Source organism: Capsicum annuum, chromosome 9, assembly GCF_002878395.1.
Source record: "Capsicum annuum cultivar UCD-10X-F1 chromosome 9, UCD10Xv1.1, whole genome shotgun sequence".
In the NCBI taxonomy this organism is placed as follows: domain Eukaryota; kingdom Viridiplantae; phylum Streptophyta; class Magnoliopsida; order Solanales; family Solanaceae; genus Capsicum; species Capsicum annuum.
Window position 1 is genome coordinate 63,746,428 of NC_061119.1, and position 10,350 is coordinate 63,756,777.

The following is a 10,350-nucleotide window of genomic DNA, read 5'->3' on the forward strand; positions in this document are numbered from 1 at the left end:
CCCATCTAATTAACCTTGTCTTCGCATCTTTTTTACCTATCAAATAGCTCAAGGTTGCATGATCAGTGTGGACCACCACCTTGGTTCCAAGAAGATAACCTCTAAATTTCTCAAAAGCATACACTACAACAAGGAGTTCCTGTTCGGTGACAGTGTAGTTTTTTTGAGCTCTATTAAGAACTTTGCTGGAATAATAGATTGGATGAAACAATTTGTCCCTTTTTTGCTCAAAAGCAACTCCAAGGGCAACACCACTTGCATCACATATGATCTCAAATGGCTTGGACCAATCCGGTGCTACAATGATAGAGGCTTCCACCAGTTTCCCTTTAAGGCATTCAAATTCCTTCAAGTAATGTTCATCAAAGGAAAACTTTGCTTCCTTCCCCAAAAGTTTGAAAAGTGGGTTTACAATTTTAGACAAGTCTTTAATAAACCTACGATAAAAACCAGCATAGCCAAGAAAACTGCGAACCCCCTTCACAGAAATTGGATATGGTAGTCTCTCACTAACTTCAACCTTGGCTCGATCAACTTCAATTTATTTTGCTGAAATTTTATTCCTAAGAATAATGCCCTCCTAAAATATAAAGTGTCACTTCTCCCAATTAAGTACAAGATTTAATTCTACACATCGTTGAAAAGCCATACTCAGGTTTTCCAAACATAACAAAAAAGAATCTCCTATAACCGAAAAATCATCCATAAACACCTCGAAGGTGTCTTCAACCATATCTGAGAAAATAGACATCATGCACTATTGAAAGGTAGCAGGTGAATTACATAGCCCAAACGGCATCCGCTTGAATGCAAAAGTTCCATACAGTCAAGTAAAAGTGGTCTTTTCTTGATCTACGAGAGTAATACAAATCATGTTATACCCAGAATAACCATCCAAAAAGCAGTACCATCCCTTTCCTACCAATCGATCAAGCATTTGATCCATAAAAGACATTGGAAAGTGATACTTTAACATCCACGAGTTAAGCTTTCGATAATCCATACACACCCTCCACCCAGTAATAGGCCTGAGTGGGATCAATTTGTTCTTCTCATTGGCTGCCACTGTCATGCCCCCTTTTTAAGGCACATATTGCACAGGACTCACCCACTGACTATCTGATATAGGATATAGCACCCCTGCATCTAACCACTTAATGATTTTTTTCTTTACCACCTCTTGCATAGGTGGGTTCAGGCGATGCTGATGCTCAATAGTAGGTACACAATCCTCCTCTAGCTGAATTTTGTTCATACATATGCCGGGAGGAATGCTAATGATATGTGCAATATTCCAACCAATAGATCTCTTATATTTCTTAAGAACAGAGATGAGAGCTTCCATATGTTGCTTACCTAGATCAGCAGCAATAATAATGGGTAGTGATTTATCACTACCAAAGAACAGGTACCTCAAATGACTAGGTAATTCTTTTAACTCCAAAACCGGTGGCTCTTCGACAGATGGTTTTGCCAGTCGTGTTGGTCGATTCTTAAGATCTAGATCGAGCTTCTTAGGAGCATAAGAATATAATCTAATTCCTGTCAAAGAAGAAATGATCTCTTCATAATCTGCAATAACTTCATGATTAAAATTCATAAGTACTGCGACTAATGGCTCAACAGCAAGCTGCTTCTCTGTTGGTACTTCCTACTCATCCTTATAATATGCATCAACAATTAAGAAAACGTTCATTTCTTTATGATGTTTCATTGATTTGCACACATCAAAATGCACCACTTCATCATTCATCCTAAATAAAAGATCATTAGCTCACAAATCTATCAGCACACTTCTAGTTGTAAGGAAAGGTCGACACAAGATTATGGGCACCTTAAACTCCACCCCGCATTCTAGAATTACAAAATCCACAGGAAAAATGAAGGTATCCACCTTCACCAGCACATCATACAAAATACCAATAGGTTATTTACCGACCTATCCGCCATCACCAGTCACATGTTGATGGCTGTGGGGTTTCCCAAACCCAACTTTTTATAAATAGCTAGTGACATCAGGTTAATGCTAGCTTTTAGGTCAAATAAAACCTTAGTAAGTTCCAAAGACCCTACCGTGCAAGGAATAGTGAACGCTTCTGGGACTGCCTTCTTCTACACTAAGGACCTTATAGCAATAGCACTACAATGATGGAGATTATCCTCTGGTTCGAATCTTGCCGCTCTTTTCTTTGTCAAAAGGTCCTTCATAAATTTGGCATACCCTAGAATTTGCTCAAGTGCCTCAACCAAAGGCACATTTACCGTTAGCTGCTTCAATATGGCCAAAAATTTGCTTAACTTCATATCTTTAGACTTCTTCTTCAATATTTGAGAAAAGAGAGGTGGTGGTTTTGGGAGATTGTTCATCACTACTTTCTTTTCCTTGTCTTCATCTCTTTTCAACTCATCATCCTTCTAATTGTTGGATGCAATATTATGAATAATCTCATCCAATTTTTCAGACTCAACCAAAAGATCAATATCTGATTCATCAATATTCTCTGCCATAATATCCACCATAGGCTTACCCACAGATGAGCTTGCCAGTACTTTACCACTGCTCATGGTAATTGCCATGCATGAACCATTCTTCTTTAGATTTTGAACTGTGTCACTTGGTAGAGTGACAGCCTTCCTCTGATTAAATGCAGCAGAAAGTTGGTTCATTTGCTGCTCCAACTGTTTTATTAAAGTAGAGTGCGAGTAAACCAATTGATTCATTGAGGATAGATCATTTTTCATCTCTACTACTCCAGTATTGGTTTCTTCCACCCTTTTCAATAATTTAGCCATCATATCTTACATGGACATCTTCCCAAAGCTAGTTGTAGTAGCCTCATGATTTCCAGGAGGCACATACAACCCACTACTGTCACATTTGTTTTTCTAATTTCCTTGCTCTCGGTCCTTGTATCTAGATTTATCATAGTATTTCTGACCTTAGTTTCCTTGGCCACTGCATTGGAAACCCTTCTTATTGTTCAAATAATTGGCTTCTTCCTATGAATCGGAGTCAGCTCTACCCTGTGATACAACAACTTTAACCTTCCCTATCTTTCTTGATAATAAATGCTTAGTAAGAAGGTCCATCTGTTTCTTCATGTAAGCCATGTCTTGGTTATGTTCTTCCTCCCTTTGCCTATGTTCTTCAGTCATTCTAATAGATATAGTAGAGCTTTCTACCTCAGAATCCCTGGTATTCCAACCTCTACTCTATTTTATCATACCATCCAGTATCTCAAATGCCTCAGGAAAAGTGAGGTCCATAAATGACCCACCCATAATATTATTCACCATTGGCTTAGTCAATGAATTCAAGCCCCTATATAATATCTCCTTCACGTGGATGTTGGTCATGTATTGATTCGGGCACTAGGTGAGCTTCTTCTTTATCCTCTCCCAAGTTTCATGAAGAGCTTCAGTTGGAAGCTACCTAAAATTACTGATTTCATCTCTTAATTGTGCCCTCTTGGATGGTGGAAAGAACCTTTCTAAGAAAGTTTCTTTTGGTTTCCTCCAATTTGTAATAGAATCGAGGGTTAGCCCATTCAACCATGAAGTTGCTTCTCCACAAAGAGACTACAGGAATAATCACATCCGAATAGCATATTTTCCTACTTCTTGATTATTGAATGATTTGCATGTCGATATAAAGCTAATCAAATACATATTTGGGTCATCACTTGAAAACCCACCGAACAGTCCCTTAAGATGCAATAACTAGATCATGGTACTCGTGATATTAAACTTAGCTCCAGGTGCTAGGGGTGGAGGAATAATAGCCCCTGTAGCACCAGCCCCATCTAGATCATCATCATCATTATCTAGAGAAAACTGGATAGCTTGGCATTCAGGTTTCATCCTCGCCTGGCGATTTCTATTGATATTCCTGCCCGCTGGTACGGCTACATCATCTATACGTCTTGAGTTTAATAACTCATCATCACCCAGGTCCTCATCATCTGGGTTTACTTCCCGACCATTATTATCTGTATTCTACTGGTTTAGTTGCGTTGCTGCCAAGGATGCTAATCTATTCTACTCTTACTGAGAAACTATTCTTTTTGAATCCTAGTCAGTGTCCATTCTGCCAATGAGCTACAGTTTTAGATGAATAGGTAATAATGGTTGACCTGATCTCCGCATACTTGGCATACAAGACACTCAACCTGCACGAAACAAAAACAACAAATGAAAAATAATATTTAGGAATCTTTGACCAAAGGGTTGAATAACAATCATAAATTTTATTAAAAACTGTATTCCCCAGCACCGACACCAAAATTTGATACGCCCAAATTATAAATCTCGTTAGAAAGTGTAAGAGGTCACTGTCAAATATAGAATCCAACTAGGTTGGGTGTCAAATCATACAGGGAATACTATGCCCACTAAGTATTGTAATTGTTACTGGATTGTTGATCAGAGGTTCCTGAATAAGGGGGTTTTTGATTTATAACTTATAAAGTAATTAATTATAACAAGAGTATTCCAGCGAATGATTCTCTTTGTAATTAGTATTTTAATGAGATTAAACAAACCAGGGCTATGGTTACCAAAATACTAGCACAATTATGGTTGTGAATCACTTAAGAGTTCCATTTAGTAAATTCAATTGCAAGAAGAGTTGAATCCTATTCTTTATCCCTTAGACTCTTAACCTAAGTGGAGAGATTATCCTCTAATTCTCTCAAACTCAATGGATACATTGTTATTTCAACCTTTTTCTCATGTAACCTTATATTATTAGGGCATTTGCCATTATTCCAAAGGTTAAAGTCCTTAGAATTCATGTAAACACTTTGTTTTCCCAATAAACACTTTCCTTTCAAACAAGTGATGTTCTTGGGCTCACTTTTCAAGTTTTCAACCAAGAAAAGCAATTAAATTGAAGAAAGTTTTATACAATAGTAGTTATTTATGTCACTCAATTTGATTCACAACCCATAGATGCTTTTCATATTAAGGGTCCCATAACCCTAGTTATGAGAACTAGCAACAAAATTCCATTGAAGAAGAAGAAATAATTCTTGCATTGTTCATAAATGGATTTAGAATTCACTTACAAAAATCTCAAGAATCAGTTCTTGAATCTTCAATTAAGAACTGAATCATTAACTTCTCCAAAAATATGTTTCAATCCCAAGTTATTAGGTTACAGAGAGTTTCAATAGATGATAAACTTGTAAAAGATAAAAGTGCCTCCACTAACCCTAAAATTTGGTATTTATATGTTCCCAGGTAAAAAGGAATTTAAAATTTTAAAATCAGAAAAACTGCGTCCAAGTTGACAGCCAAAGTGGTGGCCCGTCGAAAGTCTGACGATCCATCATTTGGTCCATCGCCGAGTCCTTTAGAAGAGTGGTTTCTGAATGGGGCCTGACAGTCCAACTGGTTGTCCATCGAAAGTATGATGGTTAACCATTTTATCCATCACTGAGTCATTCCAAAGAGTGGTTTCTGGATAAGGGCTGATAGTACACCTAGTGGTCCATCGAAAGTCTGACGGTCCACTATTTGGTCCATCACTGAGTCCTTCAGAAGAGTGGTTTCTGGATAAGGCCTGACGATCCAACTTTTGGTCTATCAAAAGTATGACGGTCAACTATTTTGTCTATCACTGAGTCATTCCAAAGAGTGGTTTTTGGATAAGGACTGACGGTACACCTGGTGGTCCATCAAAATGCTGACGGTCTACTATTTGGTCCGTCCCTAGTCCTTCGGGAGGACATGTTCTGGATAATGCTTGATGGTCCAATTGGTGGTCCATCGCAAGCCTGACGGTCTACCATTTTGACTGTCAAATTCCTTTTATTGTTACGTTTTCCATATTTCTTCAGTGGTTCATTCCTTTCCCTGAAACACTAAAATGACTCATTAAATACCACTTTGGTTGCTTGAAATTATACAATTTTCTCAAGAAGATGATGCTAAATGTTCCGTCAAAAGTAGGAACATCAACCACCACCAAAATGTATTGATTCCCACCAGTTAAACCTAATTAAATGTGGTTTTGCTTATTTCTTGGCTATGATATTTTAAAAGGTGGAGTGATCCATGTGTACCACAACTCTCGTGCCTAACAAATAGACCCAAAACTTTTCAAAGGTATATACTACCGCTAATAATTCTTTCTCAGTGATAGGGTAATTCTGTTAAGAGTCATTCAAGGTTTTCCTTATGTAGTAGATAATATGAAATAGGTTGTCCTTGTGTTACTGGTAGAACTGGACCAAATGTAATACCACTTGCGTCACACATTATCTAAGATGGTAATGACTAATTCGAGGCCACAATAATTGAGGCTGAAATGAGCAATTCTTTAAGATGTTTGAAAGCTTTCAAGCATGCCTCATCAAAGATGAATTTGGATTTCTTCTCAAGAGGTTTACACATGGGGTGTGCTATCTAGGAAAATTCCTTGATGAAACGTTGATAGAATCAGACATGGCCAAGGAAGTTTCGAACACCTTTTATAAAAATAAGAGGTAGGAACTTAGGAATTACCTTAACCTTCACTTGATTGACATGAATGCCCTTTTAGGATATCTTGTTGCCTAATACGATCCGTTCATTGACCATAATGTGGAACTTCTCCGAATTAAAGACAAGGTTCATTTCCATGCACCTTTCAAGTACTTTGTTCAAATTTTTGAGGAATGACTCGAAAGAGTTTCCTACTACTGAGAAGTCATCCATAAATACTTCCATAGAGTCTTTAACCATATCAACAAATATTGACAACAGGAAATGTTGAAAGGTTGTCGGGGCATTACATAGCCCAAAGGGCATTCACTTGAACGCAAACGTACCATATGGGAAAGTAAAATTAGTCTTTTCTTGGTCCTCTAATGCGATACATATCTGATTGTACCTTGAGTATCCATTCAAGTAATAATATCATCCTCTCTCGGTAAGCCTATCTTGCATCTAATCAATGAAATGCATTGGAAAATGACCCTTCTTAGTCCGTGAATTCAATTTTTAGTAGTCCATACACACGAGCCATCTGACGATCGATCAGCCAGAGATGGGATCATTTTTTTCATTTTTGACTACCATGGTACCACCCTTCTTCAGAACATATTGTACCGGACTGACCCATATGTTATTGGATATAGAATATATAACTCATGAATTGAGCCAATTTATAAATTGATTTTTTACAAGGTCTTGCATGTCGTTAATATTTTCTATTATAAGTGCAGGATTTTTCACATGGCAGAAAACTAGCCTCGAATACTGCGATCGCGAACCATGACCCTTCTATTCATCTCATTTGAACATTAAGCTCCTTGAACTTAAGAATACAAGTTGAGGATAAAATCCTAATTTGGGGGTGGTGGAAATTAAAAGAGTGTAGTTGGGCTATAAAGCTATAATAAGGTGCCTACAAGATTAAGAAAATGAAGTATTTTGATTTAAAGAAAGAAAAAATCCCATAAAGGATAGAAACACATTATCTATGCACTAAAAATAAGGGAAGAAGAGAAAAATTAGAAAGTGGGAAAACTAACAAAAGGAAAAAGTATACAAAATAGTGAAATAAAAAGAAAAGGCCCAATAGCAGAAAGTTAAGAAAGCATGATGTAGAAGTTCAAGGAGGGTTTAGCCTTATCATCCCAAGTTAATATCCTACCTTACCCTAAACCTAGATTACAAGCTCAGAAAGATATTTGTGATTCCCAACCAAGCATGGTCATTGTAGTGATGATTGAAAATAGGAGCAAGACTATGGCATGGTACTTTTTAACATGAAGAATTTCTTGAGAGTGTGAGTGTTTGCACTTATAATTCCTTGTAGCATGATTCGTAACTAGGTGTGTTAATTTTTTTTTCTTGTGAACTAGTTGAGGTGGGTGATTTGTCATCTTTCACGTAATGTGATCAACGAAAGTATAGCAAGATTTTAGTGAACATGTGAGTTATTTCTAGAGTATTAGTAGTTGTTACATTATTTCTCCTCAAAGTCTATTACATCCTTCACTATTCCATTTAATAATGAGGGGGAGTCATTAAAAGCCTATTTGCCCTTGTGTGAAAAGCTTTTTACGGTAGCAATCAAGTGTAAGTCATCATGACCATTAGGTGATAGAATAAGGGCATACATATGAAATTATCTCATACAAAGGGGAGCTAAAAATGATAAAAAGAGAGCAAAGAAGAGTGAAATTGAAGACCTGGACCACATCAACCTTAGTTACCACAACCGTGGTCCTCAATCCATAATCAAAGTCAGTCAAGACGATCAGCAAAATATGGTCGTAGAACAGAATCTCGGTCGCATGGCCATGATTGCGGACAGTCTTGCGCAATCATGGTTTAGTGGGAATATGCCCAGGGTAAGATTTATATAAGCTGTAAGATGAATCTCAAACCATATATCTGTAAAAACCCTTTCTTCTTTGGGTATTGCTTACCTCATAACTAGTTTTGATTTAAGAAGAATAAACCCTAATTGGGCAAGTGTGTAACTACTTTTGGAGGCTTAATTTCTTAGTAATTTTGTGAAGAATGGATGTTTTAGATAATATCCATGGTATATCTCTTTTTATTTTTTTCATGAGTATCTAAGTAATTTAGTCTTGGGATTATGTTGAACTAAAGTGTAATTGTGTGTGGATGTTGCTCAGTTTGCATGATTTTTAGTTGTTGGTTATTGATTGCACCATTTCTTGAGTTTATTAGTTGGATTTTTGATGGGTGAAAACCCTAAATCTTTAAATGGGTTTGATGGGTGAAAACCCTAAACTCTAAAAACCTTTTTTCATTCTTGAAAAAGGGTCTAAGGTTAACTTGAGGTAACCCATAACATACTTGAAAGAGGTTTATATAGGGACAAAGTAATGGTCGATAATTAAGTCTGTGGTTTACTACCTTTTTCAATCCTAGAAATAAGTGTGATTGGGTTTAAGCTATGTAAAGAGCATCATCCTAGAAATAGGGACATTTGATTGAGGTGTTGGGTGATTAGAAATTGCACACTTTTTAGGTGCTCGAAAGAGAAAATGTGTAAAATTGTTGTAGCTTTATTGAAAGATTAACTACAATGACTTTTGACCTAGCCTATCCTTTTATCAAAACTGAAAGTCATGCCAAACTATCATTTACACACACACACACTTTACCTTTAGGTAAACTTGATCCCAAAACCCCTCGCAATTCTTAATTTTTAATCCGAAATTTTATATCCATGCATTTTTAGTTGACAAACTATCCTAAAATCAAATCCACCCATTTTATTTTAAATGTCTTGTTTATTATCATTTTGGGTAAACTTGTAGTAAATAGAACTCCCATAATGTTTGAATCCTATAATTTTCTCTTTGTGGATTCGATCCCAACTCTAGTTGGGTTGTTTGACAATAACCACCTCACCCCTTAATGTTGGGAGTGAGTTGAATGTTATCATAATGGTGTCGTTTCCGCAGTGAAATATGGATTTCACTTATGCGGTGTGATTATTACTTGGGAATACCCGGGGTAATATAATTTACTTTATTTGTTGTTTTTAAATCTTGTTTTAGGTGATCAAAGTGTTAACATAACAATGAGTGATAGCGCAAGCAACACGGGTCCCTTAGATATCCCTTTAGATGATGAGGGCCCACTAATTAAAGTATGGCAAGCAAGCACAATCTGCATCCCACCAACTAACGGGAACGGAGTCGTCAATGTGACTAGCATCATGCTTCACATATTAGAAATGAAGGATTGTATTGAGGTCAACCTTTGATGTCCTAAATATCCATTTGAAGAATTTTGTGGAAGTGTGTGCACCGTTCCATATAGCACATATTTCTGAAGAATGCATTCATCTTCGCCTTTTCCCATTCTCATTAACAAGTGAGGCAATTTTATGTCTCCGCTCATATCCACCCTACTCAATTACATTTTAGGATGATCCTACTATGGAGTTTCTTAATAGATATTTCCTGCCATAAAAAAATATTCAAAAATGGGATAAGATTGTAAATTTTTCTCAAAAGAATGGAGAACCATTATTTTAAGCTTGGAATAGGTTTAACGGTAAGCTTTCTCAATTCCCAAATCATGAAATCCCAGAGAAAATATTTCTCAAGATCTTCTACCGTGCCCTTTATCCATTAAGCAGAATAAAGGTAGATAATGCGGCAGGTGAATGCCTAGTGAAGTTTCACCACCACACGACATTTCTATTGATTGGAGAAGTGTCAAAGAAAAATTGGGGTTGGCATACCCAAGAAATGAAGCTCCCAAGATTTCTTCTTCCACTTCCATGGTTGATAATAAACAAAGAAAGCAAAATAAGGACAAGGAGGAGAACATGGTAAAAATGATGACCCAACTCGAACTCTTGACAAAGCATGT

General features: G+C 36.8%; 1 non-coding gene across 1 annotated transcript; it reads right to left on the reverse strand.

Moving 5' to 3' along the window:
- Positions 1-9,948: 9,948 nt before the first annotated feature.
- On the reverse strand, positions 9,949-10,060 carry LOC124887488. The gene has a single exon (XR_007045261.1). It is a non-coding gene; the product is annotated as a small nucleolar RNA R71 (small nucleolar RNA).
- Positions 10,061-10,350: the final 290 nt, after the last annotated feature.